Genomic DNA, 6,682 nt, shown 5'->3' with positions numbered 1-6,682 from the left:
CTAATGCAATTACTGTGTTTCAGGGAGTCACTGAAGCATCATCTTCAATAATATCATCAATGGAAGTCTATGAGGAGCCCGAGGTATGGATCTTGACAGTTCCATCTAACTAGATCAACAATGCGTGAATAATTGTCGTTTGAATGTTCTACACAAAGCGTTCATTCGTGTTTTGCTATTGAGATGTACGTGGGTATTGGTCCCCAAGTACATTTTGTGTTTTCGATATTATTATACATACTAATGAAAGTTCTATGTTTCAGGGAGTCGATGGAGCGTTAGTGCGTGATGGATGTGCTTATCATGAAAATGTAGTCGTTGCAGCGCAAGAGGAAGTGGAGACATGCACACACGAGTCGGAGCAACAGCGTCCTGATGTTGAAATTCGAGGCAAGAAAGTTTCAAAGAAAAGAAAGCAAAAGAAGGTTAGTGTCCTGGTCACTATATTATGTTGTTTTTCACTGTTAATAGTTCAATACTGTAAGTTGTGTTTAAACTGAACATCCCTTTTCCAAACTGTCCTCTAGTTGCGAGTGGGTGTACGAACTAGATCTACACAGACAGTGAAGCGAACGAGAGATGTTGCTTGTCAAACCTTTTGGCAGGGACTTGAGACTGGAGATGCATCGTGCCAATGGGAAGAATATGAAGTGATTGACAACGGAGCTATACCACCACCAGCCATTGATAGTGAATGTCCTCCTGGTAGTTCGGATGCAGTTGGAGATAAATTCACAGAATCCACACCCGCAAAAACTAAGACCGCGAGAAAGTTGAAGAAATTGTCCTATTCACCCATTGCCGGAGAAGGAACAGATGTTGCAATGGAACAGAATGAAGTGGACTACAATGAAACACCTTCAATATCACTGAACATAGCGGAAGACGATATCAGAGATTCTACCTTTCATGTGAGTGACATGTCCTCAACGTTACAGGCCGAACCAGCTGGGATGCAGAGTGACAGTATAAGGAAAGAGGCCAAATTCTTTGTATTCGATAGTTGTTTGATTGATATTATTATTCGGTTGAAATGTGGGCATTCGGTAGGTGGGGAAGTATGTGGGGAGCCATTGATTAATGTGACTCGTGCAATTCGAGGCACTAACCTTAAAATACATGCCACCTGTACAAAATATCATCCTTTCTCATGGTCTGCACAACCCACGCTGGGACAACTGCCAGCAGGCAATCTACTTTGTGCAGCGGCTGCACTTTTTAGTGGTTCAAGTTTTAAAAAATTAGAGTCTTTCTTTCAGTTTGTGGGAATCCGTTTCATTGCGAAAACTCAGTTCTACAAATACCAAACCGATTATCTATTTCCAGCCATTAGCGAAGCTTGGAGAATGGAAAAAATGTCTATTGATAGTACATTCGCGGGCAAACGGTTCAGGCTAGCCGGTGATGGACAGTGCGACAGCCCAGGATTTTCAGCCAAGTACTGCACCTACCACTTTCAGGACATGGAAAGTAAGAAAATTGTGAGTTCGGTGGTTGTGCAGGTGTCACAAAGTACATCCTCAGTGGCCATGGAGAAAGTTGGCTTTGTAGCATCATTGCAAGAACTACAATCGCGGGGAATAGTGATCGACCTGATAGCCACGGACAGACACGTTTCAATTGCCAAGACAATGAGAGAAGAGTACAAAAATATAAATCACCAATTTGACGTTTGGCATCTTGCAAAAACAATCAATAAAAAATTGTCAGCTGCAGGTAAAAAAAAAGATATGCAAGGTATTTCACAGTGGTCCAAGTCAATCAGCAACCATCTTTGGTGGAGCTCAAAAACATGTGGAGGGTCGTTGGAAATTCTACTGGAAAAATGGCGGTCAGTAATGCTACACTGTACAAACGTGCACAGCTGGAACACGAACCAACATTTCCACAATTGTGAACATGGCCATTTGTCCACAGAGGAGGCACGGAAGAAGAAGTGGTTGATTCCTTCATCACCCACTCACAAAGCCATTGAAAAGATTGTATTTGATAAAACTATAACAAAAGCTTTGAGGGGACTCACGGAATTCTGCCACACAGGAGATTTGGAGGTGTTCCACAATATGTGCCTAAAGTACAGGCCAAAACGATTGCATTTTGGCATGGAGGGCATGATAAATCGGACTCTTCTAGCGGTCTTGGCACATAACCATAATGTTGGCCGTCAACAAAGTAGGACGACCGGAACTTTAGGGACGCTTCGCTACAATAAGGTCTTCACTAAAAGAAGTAAACAATGGGTGATCAAACCAGTGTTTGAGGATATGCAATATGAGTTTATTGAGAGACTTATTGTTGACGTCCTAGATAGGCACATAAATGGAGTTGTGAACGAACCTGTGCAGGTGACAACTGCATTGCCACCCAACATTGCCTCTGTTCCATGTCCACCTAAAGAAGAGCTCATTGAGAAATACACATCACGGTTTAAATGATTGTAATTTGATTGTCTGTTCTCTCGAGTCTCCTCATGTCGCAGGCCCATTGAATATGTTTATATATCCAACCTTGTTCATTTGCGCATTAAATTAAACCAAACAGTAATATAAATTATTTTTCCAAAAATATAGAATGTCTCCGTATTTATGGTTCTGTGGGGCAGCAAAGCAAGCAGACAAAATGCAAAGATGGAGTGTAAATTTCAAGTCCTGTAAGACGGCCTTACACTGAATGTAGCTAACTAGGAATGTGTGTTCGTTCAAAGTGAAGGTCAGCTGCTTTGATTTTTTCTCGGGTGCCAGAATGGCCCACGACTCAGTATAAGGTTCTATTGTTATTTGACCTTGACAGGCCGGGACCACGTAAGAAACGATAATGAATATAATTTCAGAAATGAAAGCCATTTCATGTTCGTTCATTAGAAGAAATAAAACGTCGGCATAGAAGGAGTGGTATTTCGGGGCTGCCCTACGCACAGACACAATGGAAAATGCAAATATAATGTAAGTAACTCTTTAGATGAGTTTATACCGCAATTTAATTACTATACAGTAGCTTTAAAGACGGGTTAAGTTGTACTTGTTCATTCTATGTGGCATATTGTTTTGTACCGCGCACTATCTAACTTGTCCACTGTCTGCGACCTCGGTCCTGGGCCCTTCCACTCTCCACCTGCACTCCCTGTCAACCCCTGCACTGGGGGACTGTCTCAGTATCCTACAGCCCCCCTTGACGTAGAAAACCCAGTTGCACTGTCCTAGCTATGAAATAATTTCCAGACCTAATATATAAAATGAATAATTTTAATAAAGATCTGATGGTGAGACTAATTTCCTTTTTTTATGTTTTTCAAATAGATACATCGTCCATTATTGTCTGTGTCACGAGTACCAGACACCGGCGGATGGGTTTTTCAACCGCCAGTTGCTTCTCCGCGTGAACAACGTTAGCACCCTGACCATTTTGTGGGACGATCGCCAAGTACAAGTATGCCCTTACGCGGTACTAACGGCTAGATGCAACATACAGACCGTTGTGGTGCCCTAGTGCCTCGTTGTTGGAATAGCCATGCGATTATCAGTGCGACCGAAGAGCTTATTTTATCGTAAACCAACACCCTGTCTACTGCACACGAACATCGCTTGCCTCAAGACGAAATATTTTGGATCGAGAGCAACTAAAAATGCAAATCGCTGAATATTCTCAAAACATTTGATGTCAAATAAATGTACTTTGCCAAATGTACAATCTTGCCGTTTGCTTTTAAACCACTGTTTCATATTCCGAATTGTGGCGCTGTATTGTGAGATGATCTAAGACCCTGTGTACAGCAAAGGAACATCGTGTGCCTCGAAACTAACTTTTTGGAACGTGAGCAAATAAAAATGCTAATCGCTGAATATTCTCAAAACATTTGATGTCAAATAAATGTACTTTACCAAATTTACAATCTTGCGGTTTAATTTAAAAGTACAGTTTCATATTCCCAATTGTGGCGCGATGTGTTGTTTGAGCTCATCTGTGTTGATTTCCTGGTTCTGTGTGGAGTCGCGTAGAAGACGCCTGGGCGCGTTTGCCTACGCAGCTCAGTCACGTCACGGATAGAGGCGGGGAATATGAATGTTTTGATCAAGTCTGTTTCAGGGGCGGGGGATTTGATTTAGTGCCGCAAAAGCAGGTGAGCCAGGGCGATGCGGCAAGTGAGAGGATTATCATAAAATGGCGGATGTTTTCGAGTGCGTTAATGGACGAAAAGTCGGGTAAGGTCCATAGGAAAGTTTTCTACGATCTACCGATTTATGCTTAAAAACACATGGCCGAACCATAGGAACAATAAAAAAAAAGTCCCGGAACTATCCTTTAACATATTCTTCCAACATGTTTCTTTCCAGATCTGAATGTGCAAAATGTAAAAGGGAAATTCATCAGGGACTGTCTGGGGTTAGTTCTGTGCACTGTATTTGGCAGTTAGTAATACAGCAGCATAAAAGGATGTTTTGAAACCTATTACAAAACAATATATCATGAAAAAAGCAATACTTTTCTACTTTGAACACTTTATCAACCACAAAATGAAGTGAGGATTAAATGGGAGTCCATGATTCAACAACTGGTAGCCCAGGGCATCACCTGCAATAGAATAGGCAATGGTATCAGTATCCATTTGTCTATTAAGCATATGTTCAATTCAACAATATTTGCTCCCATTCTGGTTAAACAGAAGAGACGTCACAGTTTAGAAAAATCCATTTTCTAAGGGGCATGCAAGAGTAGGAACTGAGAGGTGAAATGGAAGGCACATTAGTAATTTCTGTAGTTCATTACAACAATCCAAAAAGTGCAGTATAGAATTGAACAGCTAGCGGTTCTGAGTTGGGCAATATTCAACAGCAATGAAGGAGCATTATGGCTTAGTGACTCGAGCTGAATGCCATTAGGATCTTAGTGTCTAGTACAATGAGTCCAGACAAAGCTTACCATACATCTGTGGTGGCGAGAGAGATCCGGTTGGGTTGTGCAGTACCCAATTTAGAAAATCAAGTGGCACCGTCCTTCAATGATTGGAGCTCTGGATTTAAGTGGTATTGGCAGCTCGTTTCAGGCAGCCAGATGATAGAGGAAGTATCTGTGTGGAGTTACGGAGTTGCATAAGTTTCCAGAACTGTGGGTGAATGTCATGAAATGTAGTCTGCTCATGGTCATATTGATTCCTGTAGTCACGCAATATGTGCTCTAATGTATATACATTTATTACACGGAAGCATTGGAATGACAGCTTGGTTGGATTTACCTTGATAGGATGTGGATTGTGGTGATGGTCATCTCTTAACGCATTCTGTGGTGCAGCGTTCGTTCGCCTGAGTAAATGGCTGATGAGAGTGCTGGCACCGATCGGCGTGGCTGGAGGCCGTGTGCGCTTGGGGACGCGGAGGAATCTCCATGAGTGGAGGAAGAAAGGCAACTCGGCGTGTTCCAGGATATGCTGGGGGAGGGAACAATTGAGACTGTTACCGAACAATCGATCTGGCGTCTCATGGTTGATGCCCCGGCTGACCTGAGTCTATGTTCCAAACGGGGGAAAGAGGGCGTGAGAAAAATGCTTACCCGTAACTAGCAAAGGGTCTTTAACCGTAATACGGCTGCCGAATCATCTAAGTCTGGAAGTGTGTGATCACATGATTAATCCGCACGTAAAAATACTGTGACACAAGACGGACAGCGTCTCTTCCTATTGGTTTGGAGATCCGGAGGCGGATTACGTTGACGTAATAGCAACCTGAGATGATGTAAACTCAATCAGCCGTGAGGCATGAGAGCTGTGTTTGTTCAAGTACCAATTGAAGGTAATGAACATCCTGGAACCATGTCTTTTATGGGCCAGCAGAAAGAAAGGCAGGGGGATAAAAGAGAACCTAGCAAAATGCTGCAGCCCTAATGGGTAAATCAAAGTATGATGCGATTACCGTGACGGGCTCATTACAAAGCTGTTAGTCACCTGCCCCTCAGATGGTGGTTACCAAAATGGATTTTATATCCAGAACACCACTGAGATATGTTTAGTTTCTGGGAAGCTATTGCTCTCAGGAGAAGCGAATATAAATTCCGAATATAGCCGACTGCGTTTGCAATGTCTTCAGATCCCTAATGTTGGTTGGATAAAAGGAACAGTATAAGCCTGTGCATTATATGTTTAGCCAATCCATTTTTTCGTTGAGGCCCTACACTGCACTTTTAGTCAAGAAGATAAGTTCTTCTTTCCGAAACAATGTGATGTTGTCTCTGTTGGAGTCCATACTAGGCATGAGTTTGTACAGTACTGTCCATTTGAAGTCATCGGGCACATGCATTTGCTCAATCCAATAGTCTACCATTGGAGCATTAGTTGTGCGGTTTTTGAGGCAGCTTTTGTGTTCCCCAATTTTTAAGTTAACCTTTCTGTCAGTTTTGCCTATGTTGAGTTTGGTTCATGGGCACAAGATGGTGTAGATCACCATAGCAGAGTTGCAATTAGTATTCATCTTCTGTTTCCAAGGGAAGCGTAGACCCAAATCAACCTCGGTACTCTTTCTGACAGTAAGTGCAATGTCCACAAGGAAAATGACCTGTTATAGGCGGCATCTTCCACGTTTCAGTCAGTGTCGTCTGTTTGCGGATTTTCAAAGAGATGCCGCTTCTTGTTAGATGATCTTTAATGTTCTGCTCTGTTTGAAAGCCACCATGGGTCTGGGGACCAGGATCTCGC

At 42.5% G+C, this 6,682-nt stretch overlaps 1 long non-coding RNA gene across 1 annotated transcript; it reads right to left on the bottom strand.

The window, feature by feature from the left end:
• Nucleotides 1-4,376: 4,376 nt before the first annotated feature.
• Nucleotides 4,377-5,593, bottom strand: LOC138512957 (uncharacterized). The gene is made up of 4 exons (XR_011281633.1): nucleotides 5,545-5,593; nucleotides 5,231-5,422; nucleotides 4,918-5,065; nucleotides 4,377-4,569 (listed from the first exon to the last, which is right to left on the bottom strand). It is a non-coding gene; the product is annotated as an uncharacterized lncRNA (long non-coding RNA).
• Nucleotides 5,594-6,682: the final 1,089 nt, after the last annotated feature.

Source organism: Ambystoma mexicanum, chromosome 12 (assembly GCF_040938575.1).
Source record: "Ambystoma mexicanum isolate Mex_15411 chromosome 12, UKY_AmexF1_1, whole genome shotgun sequence".
Taxonomy (NCBI): Eukaryota; Metazoa; Chordata; class Amphibia; order Caudata; family Ambystomatidae; genus Ambystoma; species Ambystoma mexicanum.
Note: the sequence above shows the minus strand (reverse complement) of the source record. Positions and strands in the feature narration are given on the sequence as shown.